Source organism: Phodopus roborovskii, unplaced genomic scaffold (assembly GCF_943737965.1).
Source record: "Phodopus roborovskii unplaced genomic scaffold, PHOROB, whole genome shotgun sequence".
NCBI classification, from domain to species: Eukaryota; Metazoa; Chordata; class Mammalia; order Rodentia; family Cricetidae; genus Phodopus; species Phodopus roborovskii.
The window spans coordinates 4,903,799-4,918,703 of record NW_026126447.1 but is presented as its reverse complement, the minus strand read 5'-3'; the positions used below and the strand labels follow the sequence as shown (position 1 = coordinate 4,918,703).

The following is a 14,905-nucleotide window of genomic DNA, read 5'->3' as shown; positions in this document are numbered from 1 at the left end:
AGTATAGCATCAACTGTTTAAGGAGGATCACACATGCTGAGCATTTGATGTTATCCAGAGATCCAGTGCTCATTAAGCTCAGAGTCTGGTTCCAGCCTTGCCCTGTCTGTAGCTTTTACTCTATTAGCCAGTGGGAAATACAGGAATACAGGAATAAACAAATAGGATTTACCCTTTCATGAGATTTTCACTTCTTTTGTGGGACATGCAATGAAGAAACAAGACTTCAATCTTCGTTTGTCCCAAATTCCATTGTACCAGGCAATTTATGATCTATCTTCAGCTGAGAAGTTTCTGTAGTAATGTCTCTAGGGTTTCTATGAGGCTATCAAAGGAGGGCAAAAAAGCAAGTTGGGGATATATGCATGAATTCATGCTCATTACCCTGATTCAGCCAGAATAGTTCTGTTTTAATTTATTCCATATTGGGGGTAGGATCTAGTCTTTTATTACACTCAGAGAAAAGGAATTCATTTTTTAAAAAGAAGAAGACAAATTTGGGTATAGGGAGATACATTGGTGTTTAAGAGTAATTTATGCCCAGTAATATTCAATTTTTATACCCACTGAGCAAGCCAAGCATCTAGCACACATATGTAAAGTTAACTATAATCAGGTTGGATACAAGAATGGTGAGTCTTGATGATCTCTATCCTAGCTGAGAAAACACAATCCTTAAGTTTAGGGAATTTGCCTCAAAGAAATAGGAAAAGAATGATTGATGAGGGCACCTGCTTTTTGGCCTTTGCATGCATGCATACAGAGGTATGCACACCTTCAGGTGGTATACAGGCATGCAAGCGTGTATACACACACACACACACACACACAGAGAGAGAGAGAGAGAGAGAGAGAGAGAGAGAGAGAAAGATAAACAGAGAAAGGTAAATAAATATTGAAAAATCAAGTTAGTTTTACATAGCATTATCTGTGTTGGCCACATTGTGTGTGTGTTGGGGGGTGTATGTATCTGAGTGCGTTCACACACACATACACAAACCTATTTTCATTTTCCTGTTATACAGTCCAGAAATTTGAAGTTCAGAGGAGTGAAATCACTAGTACAAAGCTACAGCTATAAATAACTTGTTCTCAAATGAGGTTGGTATTTTTCTCTAAGGAATATGTGAACATGTACAAGGACGTTTTTAATTGCCACAAGGAATGATATTGTACTGGACAGTTTCTAAAAAAAAAAAAAAAGAATTATCTGTCCCTAAAAGTCACTGAAAATGAGATATACCCAACCTATTGTAAAACAAAAGTCAAAATGGCATTTAAATCTATAATTCCATACTTGTCCTCTGTAATGTCTTCTATGCAAGCACACAAGACAAGAACTAAAATGTATTATATTCTTCTTGACAGTTCAAGCTGCTTGTCCCATTCTGAAACTTTCTCCTCACATTTTTCTACAGTTTATAATGTTGTTTTTTCTGTGAAGCCTTTCCTGAATGTATACAAGATGTTCCTCATTCTAAGTTCCCTTTATCTAAAAATCACTTTTTTCACTTTACATCTTTCTCTCTTTCCCCCAGTATAACACATATCTTTACATACTAGTGTGTGCTCATCTTTGTTTGCCCCAGACTCTCAAATTCTGTGTCTAACCCCACATTCCTACTTTGTAATAACCACTGTGAGAGTGAAATCAATTTTTTTTTTCTGTCAGTTGCTGATGTGTTGCTGTACTGCTGAACTACAGACTTGGAAAAGGGTCCGTTCACAAATTGACTTCCCTGTTGCATGCAGCAGATGCACAAGCTGCCACCATAAGGGAGTCTCTGAAGTAGAACCATTTAGATTTATCAGGACAGTGGCAGGTGATCAGCCTCAGGCACTGTTTGGGGATCATATGTGAATACAGTCTATAGTGTTATGAAAGATGGTTCTTATAGCAGGATTGGGGAAAGGTTCAGTTGGGTATCAGAAAATAAAACTTATCACAGGTGGATATTAATTTGTAAAGCTTATTTCAACTAAGTCCTAAAGATTGGGTTAACTAACACATAGAAATCTCTCTTCTTATTAGTCCAGTATCTAGAATTTTAACCACAGTCTTTGGCAGGATTGTTTATTCTGAGGACTCTGTGGTTATCTCCTCCCTGTGACCTCCCAGGATCCTTCACTCAGGTACATCTGTGTCCTCATTTCTTCTGCTTTAGCACCACAGTCATGCTGGATTTGCATTCATTTCAAACTAAAAATTGCCTCTGATACCAGTGATGTTCCTCAGTACTGGGAAACCAAGACTTTAACATATGCCTTTGTCGGGGAAGTTAGATCATCCAGCCTATGATACTCTAAAGCAAGGCTCTCAACCTTCCTACAGCTGTGACCATTTAATATAGTCCCTAGTATTGTGGTGACACACAACTATAAAATTATTTTGTTGCTCCTCTAAAACTATAATTTTGCTACTGTTATGAGTCATAATGTAAGGATATATGATATGTGATACACAAAGGAGTCAAGACCCACAGTTTGAAAACCACAGTTCTCAAGGAAAAATGATTTGTGTCACATTTTTAGATGAAGAAAGTGTGTGCCCTAAGATTGGCCAAACAGATATAAATCTGAGCAAAAGGGTCAACATTTAGCCTTTACAAGAGTTCACATACATCTATCAAATTTGTTGAGTATCACTACAGAAATTGCAAGTCCAAAGATCCTGGGAAAGCACCCCAGTGAAAAGAAATCTGCAGAGCCTAGACTTTCACTAGCACACAGGATCTGGGGAAGACACAAAGGGAAAGGTGCCAGATTCTCATTAAAAGGGTAGAGGAAGGGGAAAAAATGGTCTAATGTAGGCACTGGACAGTGAATGATGAATTTGGTTATGCATTCATATTAGTGAGGGTATGGAATCTTGGACAAGCCACTTCGTCATTTTGCTCTCAGGTTTCCAAAGCTGTGCCATAAACTGTATTCTGCTTGTGTAACTTGCGAGAAATGAATACCTAGAAATACCATACTGCTATTGGGACCTTAAAGAGAGCTCTGGGTGTTAGCCTGCCCTCCTAACACAAGAAAACATAACCTTAATCCCAACTTCCTCCCACTCTGTCTAGGAGAGTGGCTGGAATGTACAATTGGCAAGTCACTTAAATATGTTCATATACGGAGGAATGAATGCTGATACTGCCGAGGGTGGGAACATAGAAAATGAGGCTCGGAAGCCTTCCCAGGGGAGCTGACCTTCCTTGCCCTGGCTGTGGGCTGCTTCCTGACATCTGAATCAGAGACTTTAATGAGCATTTCTCAGACTAGCGGGCACCTCTCTGCCAAAGAGCAGTGTCACACAGAGGTGATAGCAGTGAGAACTTTGAGCCACCTCTAGCTGAGTAAGTTTATGTTTGCAAATTAACTGATCGCTCAGCTTCAATTTGTCTGCTTGTTGAACTCCATAGGATTTGAGTGCTCTGAGCAGGTGCTGTTATTGCAACAGGTGCCACTGAGATTTTACTTGTCTCACAGAGGGGTGGCATTGATACAGGATGGGAGTGAGACAGAGCATAGAGCATTTGCTATGCACAGATAGGACAGAGTCAGGGCTGTCTGCCATTTCTCAGCCATCAAGCTTAAATGCAAGTACCTGCACCTCATTTGTGTCACTGGATAATGATAATTGCCTTTAGGTTAAGTATGAGGATGAAGTTTTTAAAATTTAAAGACCTAGTAAAATACTTGACTGCAGTCAAAAAAGGATGAGAGTTCATTTTGCATGTAAGTTCTTTATGCGTGGCATTTTCTTTTCTTACATGAATTAACTATTTTTGTCATCATCATTTCATGAAATAGGTATTGTTACTATTCTCCTTTTACAGATAAAGCCATTGAGGCATAGGATGTTTTATAATTTGCCAAATAAATGCCTATTATTATTGATATTTCAAATGAGTCATTTACTTTTTAGTAGAGAGGTCAACTCTGGATATTTAGAACTTGATGAAAATTCATTAACAGGCTATTAGGAGGGAGAAGAGATGTTTGTGCTATCACTTAATGCAAAATAATCTTCCCCTAAACTTAATGTCTCAAAACAGTGGATTATCACCATTCATGATGGTGTAGGTTAACTTGGTACAGTTGGAGATCTCTCAAATTGGCTGAGGTCAGTGTCCTTGGGTAACTTCCATCTGTGGACCTCCAAAGTAGCTCTCTCCCAGAGCTGGCAGTTGAAGATGACTGTCAGCTGGAGACTCAGCTGGGGCTGTCAACTAGAGTGCTTACCAGGTCCTCTACATGTCATTTGCTCTTCTTGTAGCATGGCAGCTGGGCTCTGAAAGAAACACTCTGAAAACCAAGGAAGTACTAAGATTTCTTCAGCATAGCCCTAACAGTGAGAAATTATCACTTCCATTATATAATATTGCACTAAATAATATGAGTCAAGTCACAAAATCTTCCCTGTCAGTCTCTTCTCCATTTGACATACTCAACTTCAGTAATAGGATCTGGAACAAGGACCAGACCACTAGCAGGGTAGCATAAATCCACGACAGCATCCTCACAATGTCAAGCAAAACCTCAAGCATGTTAGGAACCTCATAAATATTTGATTGAGTGGTGACCAGCAGTTGTGTGGAATTGGTCTGGTTGAACCCCTTCCCTTTCAGTAAGCACTGGATCTTGAAGAAGAATGTGTTTTACTCATTTTTACATTTCTATGGCTTTAGTTACAATAAGGAAATCTAATCTGAATGTCTGACAAAGCTGGAAGAGTCTTTTTTTTTTATTTTGTATTATCAAATTTTGTTCTTTTACAATTTTGAACTTATACATTATTTGATCTCCTTTTGTCATTTCCTTTTTGTCCCTACCCACTCTTTCCACCTCCCATGAATCTCTTTCCCTAGTCACTGGTTTTAGCTTAATTTAGTTTCCTACCAAATTTAACCAGCATCATCTATATGATCCTGAGTTTGCAACAACTCATTAGAGCCTGGCAGAAGGGTGTCACTGTTGGATACTTAGGTATATACCATGCTTCTCCCTCCTCCAAATCTGTTGGTTACCAACACATCAGAGATTTGTGGTAGGGCTTCATGAGTTCTATGCCACTTCATACCTGACTGTTAGAAGGGAACAATTCCTGTGGACTCTGTAGTTTGTATATCTCCTGCGATTCATGGTTGCTATGATTTTCTGTGTCTTGTTTAGAATATCGTATTTTACAACCCTTCTTCCATTCCTACATATTTTACATTCTCTTTGTTCCCTTTTCTGATAAGGTCCTTGAGCCTTACAGGCATGGTGTAAATTTCTTGTCTAGGGCTGAACCCTCAACCTTTGTTTATTTTCAGCATCTAATGGAAACATGAATCATTGAAAGATATTTCAGACTGAGAATACCCTTTGTCTGGGGGAATAAACATACATATTTAGGTAGAGATTTGATGATATGACAATTTATCTAAGACACTATCTAAATGTGCTCCTAAATTATGGGTTTTAGACCAGGTTTACAGTAGTAGACATTGGTTCCCTCTTATTGAGTAAGCTCCCAAATCAATAAGAAAGTAATTAGTTATCTCTACAACAGAGATACCACCATTATACCAATAGACATATCTTTCCTTAATGTTTGTTCTCATATTTCATAAAATTCACAATTGCGTTTTGGGTAATTACAATACATCAGCCTTCACAGCACCATGGGATTAAGTACAATAAAAGAAATTGACATTGTATAATTGGAGATCAAAGTACCTACACCAGATAGAGAAAATAAGATTATTATTATTTAGTAATAATAATGGCAGCAATAATAACAGTAGTACACAAGAGGAGCACCTGAACCACTTCATGAGCAGTCAATAGTTTAACAGATAATAGTATTCATTATTTGCACATATTTTTGCAATAGACTGCTTATTGAATTCCCAACTCTGCTGTCATATAATGACTTTGGAATGAGCTACTCTCATTTTTGTGCCTCAGTTTTGTTATGAATTGGTTTGGTTTTTAGATGTAAAATTAGTTTAATACTATGCCTATGTCATACAACTATCTGGAGAATTCTTATTATTTTCCACATTAAATAGCATTAGTGACCTTGATAAGCAAAATTATCAATACATGATAACACTGACATTTTACTTATTAATTTCTTATAACATCATTATTACCCAATAATACTGAGTGTTGGTAGTAAGGACATGTCTTACATCTTATTCTGCTATCTCTAGGGAGTAGGTGATATTGATCCATTATATAGACAAAACAAAATAAAACAAAAAACAAACAAAAAAACCTGACAAGCCAAGACATATAATCAATTTACCTCAGACACACCATAACTGAGCAAAAGGTTAGAATTATCATGCAGGTAATATAAACTGGATGGATGGAAAAGTTCCTTTGTAAGATAAGGAAAAGCCCTTATTATCAATGAAGTGTGCAGTACAAAGAAAAACCTTGTGATTGGGTTAATCTGTTTGCAGTGTGATAATGTCAAAGTCAGGGTTTTGTCATTATGATTAGAAGTATGGTAGACAATGATTAAGTTTTATAGGTGTTGGCACTATGATTAAGACTTCAAAAGTGTTTTGTGAATAGGCTTATGGTGACTTTTCACTTGGGGAGCCTTTTATCAAGCCCTGAATTCCGAACAAGAATTGGGAAAACAAATTCTCTAGAGTGAAAAGAAGAGGCTTGGATCAATGCATGCTAATGGAACAAATATTTCCTGAGTGGTTACCATGTTCATGGCTTTGGAAGTTTCATATATAAATATGGCCTATACTAGCATAAGATACAGTCCAGGAGCATAAGGAGATTGTTTCTACTCCCAGCCAATTGCCTTTTTGAATTTCTTCATGTGTGAAGTTCCCTCTCAAATTCTTCTTACCATGCTGTGGTGGATTTGTGTTCATCTGTAGGAGAGCTGATCCTGGTTTCAGGCCTCAATACTGAAGTTGGAAGTATGAAAACAGTTCCACAGTGAAGCTTCATGTGACTTGTCTCTCCCCACAGGCAATCATTGCCTAATGCAGTTAGAAAGAAGAAAAGAGATTGAGTTGATTTGGCTATTAATGCTAGATACTGAGACTTTTGATTCTTACAGCTCCTTCCACAAAACACAGTCTCAGTCTGAAGACCACACTAAACTCAAATTTCAGGAATCTTGCTTCTGCTTCTTAATTACTATCATTACAGGCAGCACCACCATACCCAGCTCAGTTCTTGGTTTTCACATTTATTTTTATTTTTATTTTACATATCCATCACAGTTCCCTCTTCCTCCCTCCCTATTTCCCACTCACCCGCCCGCCCAAACCTCCGACCACACTTCCCTCCCTTTCCCTCCACCAACTTCACATGTAGGGTGATGCCTTCCAGGAGGGATTATCTAAATCTGTCAGTTAATTAGGAGTAGGGACTATGCCCTCCCTCCTGCCTCTAGGTTAAGGGAGTATAACTCCATGGGGAACCTGTTCCAAAAGTCCATTGGTGCACCAGGGATACATCCTGGTTCCACTGTCAGAGGTTCCTCAGACTACTCAGGCCTCCTAACTGAGACCCACGTTCAGGGGGTCTTTGTTGATACAATGCTGGATTCCACTATTGCTCAAATTGTTAGTTGGGGTCAGCCTTGTATGTCTTTGGACATTTCTCTAGATTCAGTTTTCTCTTCAAACATACAATGGCTCCCTCTTTTATGGTCTCATCTCTTCTCTTCTCTTGTCTTCTCTTGTCTTCTCTCGTCTTCTCTTGTCCATTCCTCCCCTGACTCAATCTTCCTAGTACCATGTGCTTTCCACTTCTCCCCTTCTCTTTCTCCTAGTTCCCTCTCCACTCACTGTTGTCCCCATCCCTGCATTCCCAATATGCTCAGGAGATCTGGTCCCTTTCCCCTTCTGTGAAAAACATTATATGAATCTCTTAAAAATACTCCTCGTATCCTAGTTCCTCTGGTGGTTTGAATTATAGGCTGGTGGATCCTTTGCTCTATGTCTAAAATCCACATATGAATGAGTACATTACCTTTTCCTCTTTTTGTGCCTGGGTTACCTCATTCAGGATGGTTGTTTCAAGTTCTATCCATTTACCTGTGAATTTCAAGATCCCATTTTTTTTTTTTTTTAACCACAGAGTAGTATTCTATTGTGTAAATGTGCCACATTTTCTTTATCCAATCTTCAGTTGAGGTGCATCTGGGTTACTTCCAGGTTCTTGCTATTGCAAATAATGCTGCCACGAACACAGTTGAACACATGTCTTTGTTGCATGGATGTGGATCATTTGGGTATATGCCTAAGAGGGGATTGCCGGGTCCTGTGGTAGACTGATTCCCATTTTTCTGAAGAACCGCCATACAGATCTACAAAATGGCTGTACAAGTTGGTACTCCTACCAGCAGTGCAGGAGTGTTCTACTCCAGCATAAGTCGTCATTGTTGTTTCTAATTTTAGCCATTCTGACAGGAGTAAGATGGCATATCAGAGTTGTTTTGATTTGCATATCCCTTATAGCTAAGGATGTTGAGCACTTTCTTAAGTGTCTTTCAGCCTTTTTGATTTCCTCTATTGAGAATTTTCTATTCAGTTTTGTACCCCATTTTTAAATAGCGTTATTTGGTGTTTTGGTGACTAGTTTCTTGAGGTCTTTGTATATTTTGGAGATCAACTCTCTGACAGATGTAGGATTGGTGAAGATCTTTTCCCAGTCTGTGGGCTGCTGCTTGGTCTTACCAACTGTGTCCTTTGCCTTTACAGAAGCTTCTCAGTTTAAGGAGGTCCCATTTATTGTCGATCTCAGTGTCTGTGCTACTGGAGTTATGTTTAGGAAGCTGTCTCCTGTTCCAATTTTTCAAGGGTACCTCATACTTTCTCTTCTAAGAGGTTCAGTGTGGCTGGATTTATGTTGAGGTCTTTGATCCTTTTGGACTTGAATTTTGTGCATGGCAATAGATAGGAATCTAACTGTAATCTTCTACACACCGTCATCCAGTTGTTCCAGCTCTATTTATTGAAGATGCTTTCCTCCTCCCATTGTAAACTTTTAGCTCTTTTTTCAAAAATTAGGTGTTCATATGTATGTGGGTTAATATCAGGATTTTCGATTCCATTGGTCTACCTGTCTATTTTTGTGCCAATACGAGGCTGTTTTCAGGACTATATAGTAGAGCTTAAAGTCAGGGATGGTGATGCCTCCTGAAGTTCTTTTATTGTACAGGTTCTTTTGGCTATCCTGGATCTTTTGCTTTTCCATATAAAGTTGATTATTATCCTTTCAATGTCAGTGAAGAATTGTGCTGGGTTTTTCATGGGAATTGCATTGAATCTATAGATTGCTTTTGGCAAGGTTGCCATTTTTACTATGTTTATCCTACCTATCCAAGAGCATGGGAGATCTTTCCATTTTTCTGGTATCTTCTTTAATTTCTTTCTTTAAAGACACAAATTTCTTGCTATATAGGTCTTTCATTTGTTTGGTAAGCATTACCCCAAGATACTTTAAGTTGTTTATGGCTATTGGAAAGGGTGATGTTTTTCTGATTTCTTTCTCAGCCCCTTTTTCATCTGTATATAGTAGGGTTAATGATTTTTTTTTTTTTGAGTTTATCTTGTATCCTGCTAGTTTCCTGAAAGTGTTTACCAGCTGTAGTAGTTCCCTTGTAGAGTTTTTGGGGTCGCTTATGTAAACTATCATATCATCTGCAAATATAGTTTGACTTCTTCCTTTCCAATTTGTATTCCTTTGATTTCCTTTCTTTATGTTTTGTTTTCTTTTTTCTTTTTTGTTTTTGTCTTATTGCTTTAGCTAGACTTAAGATGGAAATAATTATTTCTGTTTTCCTGTGCTAAGTGCGGGTTAGAATTTAATTTTTATGCGGACTATTTTAAGAAACAGAGCTGAGCAAGTAGGGTGAACTTGAATCCATAATCACAGGGAATAGAAAAGATTGAATGTGGTCTCAACTAGGAGGCCTGGGAAGTCTATGGTACCTCTGACAAGGGAACTAGGATGTATCCCAGGTGCAGGAATGGACTTGTGGAGCCCATTCCCCATAGAGCGATACTCCCTCAGCCTAGAGACACTGGAGAGGGCCTAGGCCCTATCCCAAATGACTTGACTGACTTTGATGATCCCTCATTGAAGGTGTTACCCTCCCTGGGGAGTGGATGGGTAGTGGTGGTGGAGCATAGGAAATTGGAAGGTAGAAGAAACTGGTATTGATATGTAAAATAAGAAAAAATAAAACATTAAAAAAAAAAAGAAAAAATTGAGTTAAGGACTAGTTTAAGGAATAGTTAACACCTACAATCAATAATTCACTGGTGCCATACAGTGCCCTATCAGCTCACCATCCTTTACTGATTTTACTGTTTTATAAGGTAGCACTAATCCAACTATTTTTTTTTTAAATTTTTTCATTTAAATTTGAAACAAGTTTGTTTTACATGTCAATCCCAGTTCCTACACCCTCCCCTTTCCCACCACCAAACCCCATCCCATCCCCTTTTTGGCTTCCCAGGGAGGGTGAGGCCTTCCTTGGGGAGTCTTTAAAGTCTGTCATGTCATTTGGAGCAGGGCCCTAAGAATGCAGTCATTAAAGCACAATGATGCCTAGTGAAAACTTTTTTTTGGCCAGGTAGGAGGCCAAGTCCCACTCTTATAACTCTGGTACTACTGTATCCTGCCTTGAGGCAAAATACTCAGAGATATTTATACGGAATTTGTTTTCAGTACTGGGATTTGTTTCTTACTGCAAAAGAAAGAGGAAGAAATTAATGATGAACTGAGGGGAGAAAATAATTGGAGTAAAGAATTAGGAAACTAAGGAGGGAGGGACGAAAGTGAAAAACACAATCCGCATAGTAGCCAGCCTCACAGGAAATGCTGAATTCAGGTGTCCTCTATTCAGAATTGTGTTAACTGACCACCATCTGTTCTACTAGCCTCATGCTAGTCTCTGGGGGATAGTTAAAGGTAAAAACAAAGTGCTCAAGACATTGCTTTTACACTTAGTAGGGTATAAAAGACATTGTTTTGCAAGTAAGGTACCTGAGCTCAAGTCATGGCTTTCAAGCATAGTATGCAGATAGAGTAGGGGACAAGTTATCACATTTTTTAACAAGAATGGAGCTGTTTTCTTTAAAGGAATTCTGAATTAAACTCATTTTCGAAAATAAGGTTTTTCATTAGGTAAAACAGTTTGAAAACAATGGTGCTTAATTATCTCTGAGGTCCTTCCCAACTCTATGAGAAATAACACTCAGAGTAATCATTCAATTCAGAAATATTGGTAGAAGGTCAGTAATTTAATCTCTAAGCAGAGATGATCTCAAATAATGCTAATTAGTCAAATTTAATGAGTAACCTGTAGTTCAAACTAAAATCTGCTTTTGCCTGCATGTAGATGCCCTCTTAACTAAGTGTCCCAGAATCTACTCTGATCACTTTTCAATTTGTATTCCCAGAAGTTGTCAGAATTCTTACCTAAGGACAAATCCAGTCTTGCCCCATCCCCACTTGAAGTCTTTGACAAATACTGATTTTATGGGCAAGATTGGAATTTTTTAAATTAATTTATTTTATTTTATTATTTTTTAGTACAAACCAATCGTGGTTTCCCCTCCCTCTCCTCCTATTTTCCCCAGTTCATCTTCCCTATCAGAGAGGGTAAAAACTCCCATGGAGTCATCAAAGTCTGTCCTACTACCAAGTTGAGGCAAGACCAAGGCCCTTGTTTAAGTGGCTAGGCTAAGAAAGGTATCTCTCCATAGAAAACGAGCTCCAAAACGTCAGTTCATGCACTTCCTATGGCCCCAAAAACCTCCTTAAGCCATTTACTGCCACCTGCATTCAGGGTGGCCTAGTTTGAACCTATGCAGTTTTTCCAGCTGTCAGTCAGGAGTCAGTGAGCTTTGACTAGCTCAGGTCAGCTGTTTCTGTGAGGTTCCTCATCATGGCTTTGACAGTTTTACTCATATTATCACTCCTTCCTCTCTTCATTTGGACTGTAGGAGCTCGGCCCAGTGGTTTTATGAAGATTTTTTGTTTTGTTTTTGAGACAGATTTTCCTCTGTGTAGCTTTGGAGCCTGTCCTGGAACTCACTCTGTAGAACAGGCTGGCTTTTAATCCACAGAAATCTACCTACCTCTAAGTCCTGTGTGCTGAAATGAAAGGTATATACCACCCCTGCCTGGCTCTATGATGAATGTTAATGTGACTTACAGATCTGTCAAAAGTTTGCCTGTGCCAAACTCTAACATAATATCATTTTTGTGTGTTTGTGATATGGTTAATATCTTTTCTTGCCTTTTTCAGTGACAGTCCCCACTAATTTAACTCACTAAGTGAATGGCTGAAATCTATTTTCTCATGTAGCCTGGGACCATTTCTCCTATCTGCAAGGTCCCTGATTATTACCTTAACAGTATCCTCTACCTGCCCTTCAATTATCAACTTGGGTAGTCCTTAGTGGTGATTTTGTTCTTTTTATCAAAAGTCTGTATTGGGTCCTGTTTCACATGGTTTCTTAGCATTCTAACTTTTTACTCTAATGACAAATTAGAGTTAATCATTATCCCATAATTTACTGACCAGTGTAAAAGACCAAATACAAACATCACTTTTAAACATACATTCTCAATTTATTCTCAAAATCTCTTAGCATAGAAGCTGTTACACAATAGGTATTTAGAAAACTTTTCAGTGAGTAAACAAGTCTATTTTTTTTTTCTCAGAATGTGTCCTGAAGACATTCTGATATCATCCTGTCAAAACTGAATTTCTTCAACATGTCAGTGAGCTGTAATTTTTCATATAACTGCGTATGTTTGGATTTCATTTCTTTCCTCATGTGTCATTGGAAAACTGAAGACCAAATGAATTAAGTGAGTTGACCAAATTCACTTAAAGATATTCTGAAGGAACCAAAGCAAAAATTAAGGACCATAGATCTGTATTTCACACACTTCAGTAAAATCAAAAAAAGCTAGTAGAAGTTTTCATCCATTCTGAATCAAAATCTTGTTAAGGCTATTACTTTGGGAAATGCCTTTTGCACCAAAAAAGAATAAGGGGGAGGGGGATAGAGGATGATAAAGATAAACATCAAAAGGAGGAGAAAGAAGAAAGAGAAGAAAGGAGAAATCGAAGATGGAAGAGGGGAGTAGTTTCAGAAATGTTCTAAAGGGCTATAAACTGATACTTTTAGAGTTTATTAGATTAAGCCAAATGAAGTGACATTCTTAACAGGTATAAATATTTGATAATGATGTGGCTTACATATTACCATCACCTGATTGTTAGACATAATTATATTGTAAAATAAGGCAGAACAATGGGAGATTAGTTATTGAGGGCATGCAGCATAATTATTTGCATTTCCCAATGACTCTTGGTCTTTGGTTTATTTTTATTTCTGGCCTTGACCTGGTAGTACAGGCCATAACTAAGCACAGTATAATTATACATTGTTGAAATAAAAATCTCTTAGAGGCATCTGCCTCAAACTCCAGTCAGGAGGCCTTAGCTTTTGAACCCTTGTCAGCTTTAGCATACATTTTATTCTATTTGGTGTTTAATTGGTGTCTTTTGAAGGATTTTGGCAACTCGAATAATTATTATCCTAGTACCAATGATTCTTTATATCCACACTGGTTCATACTCTTCTCTCTGAACTTCCTTAACTCTGGACCAAATCTCTGCAGATTCCTGCTGTGGGACACAGAACTTTGGTTCCTTGCATTTTATTGAATTCAGGTTAGTTTTCAATTTATTATAATAAACATCTAGGTAGTTCATGCTACGTATTAGGTGTGTGACCTTCAGAAGACTCTAATCTGCCTGAGGCCTCTGCAGTAAAGACAAGAATACACACCACACAACAGTCAGTGTCCCAGGAAAATTATATGACAACTGTCTGTAACCTGTAAAGAAATGAACAGTTGTAATATGAGCATGATCAAGAACAAAGCAGCTGTGACCCCTTAGACCAGGGGTCTTTCCTAATGAGGTCACCCTTTAATATAGTTCCTCAGGATTTCATGAAACCATCCATAACATTATTGCATTGCTACATCATAATTTTAATTATGCTACTTTTATGAATTGTAATGTAAATATCTGATGCAGGAGACCTGATATGCAACCCCAAGGGGTCTTGACCCACAAGTTAAGAAACATTGTCCTATAGTGTGGATGGAGATTGCATCTCTCCTTTTAAGACATGGATGTTTCTGTTGTATAAGGTAAAATATGAGCCTAGCAATGTGTAAACCTATAATGAAGATGAGACAGAAGTTAGGATTCTCAGTCCTACACATTTTGACAAACCAAGATATATAACTGCCATATACTCTCAATGTAAGCTTGGCTCCATATTCAGATATCCAAGTTTCGTTGTGATGATGGGTGTAAAACTATGTCTAAACCCTCAAGTCCAGTAACAGAGCATTTAATGTGGCATGTTTAGCACATGGCAACAAATAAATAAATAAATAAATAATCCTATCAAGATGGAGTGCAAAAGTTGTTAGTTAATTGGGAAAGAAGTAGAAGGGAAGAAGTAAAATTGGATATAAGAGATGTGTATTTGCTATACATATGTTCTACAATGTGTATATTGGTACATTTAATGATAATTTAATTCTAACTGATAATGTACAATCCTTGTCACTCTTTTGTAAATTGAACCTCAGAAATGTTTCTCTAGAAAATTCCACTCATTGATATATATGCAGATTCACCTGGGTGTATGAACTTGATAAAGAGGAAACAAAAATGAATTTGAGTAAGTGAAGTGAATTTTACAGAATAATAAGGAAGTAATGTCTGCGATTCAATAATTTTCTATACTGTTGAATTATAAAAATAAACAGAGAATGGGCAAATTTGAGTCCCTAGATTTTCTGGCCACAGAACTTTTGTTCTAGAACACTTTTGGAG

At 37.8% G+C, this 14,905-nt stretch overlaps 1 protein-coding gene across 1 annotated transcript in view; it reads left to right on the top strand.

Annotated features, from left to right (window-relative positions):
* The window catches only part of Brinp1 (BMP/retinoic acid inducible neural specific 1), a 185,766-nt gene that overhangs the window by 156,527 nt on the left and 14,334 nt on the right, over positions 1-14,905 (top strand). The window lies entirely within an intron of this gene.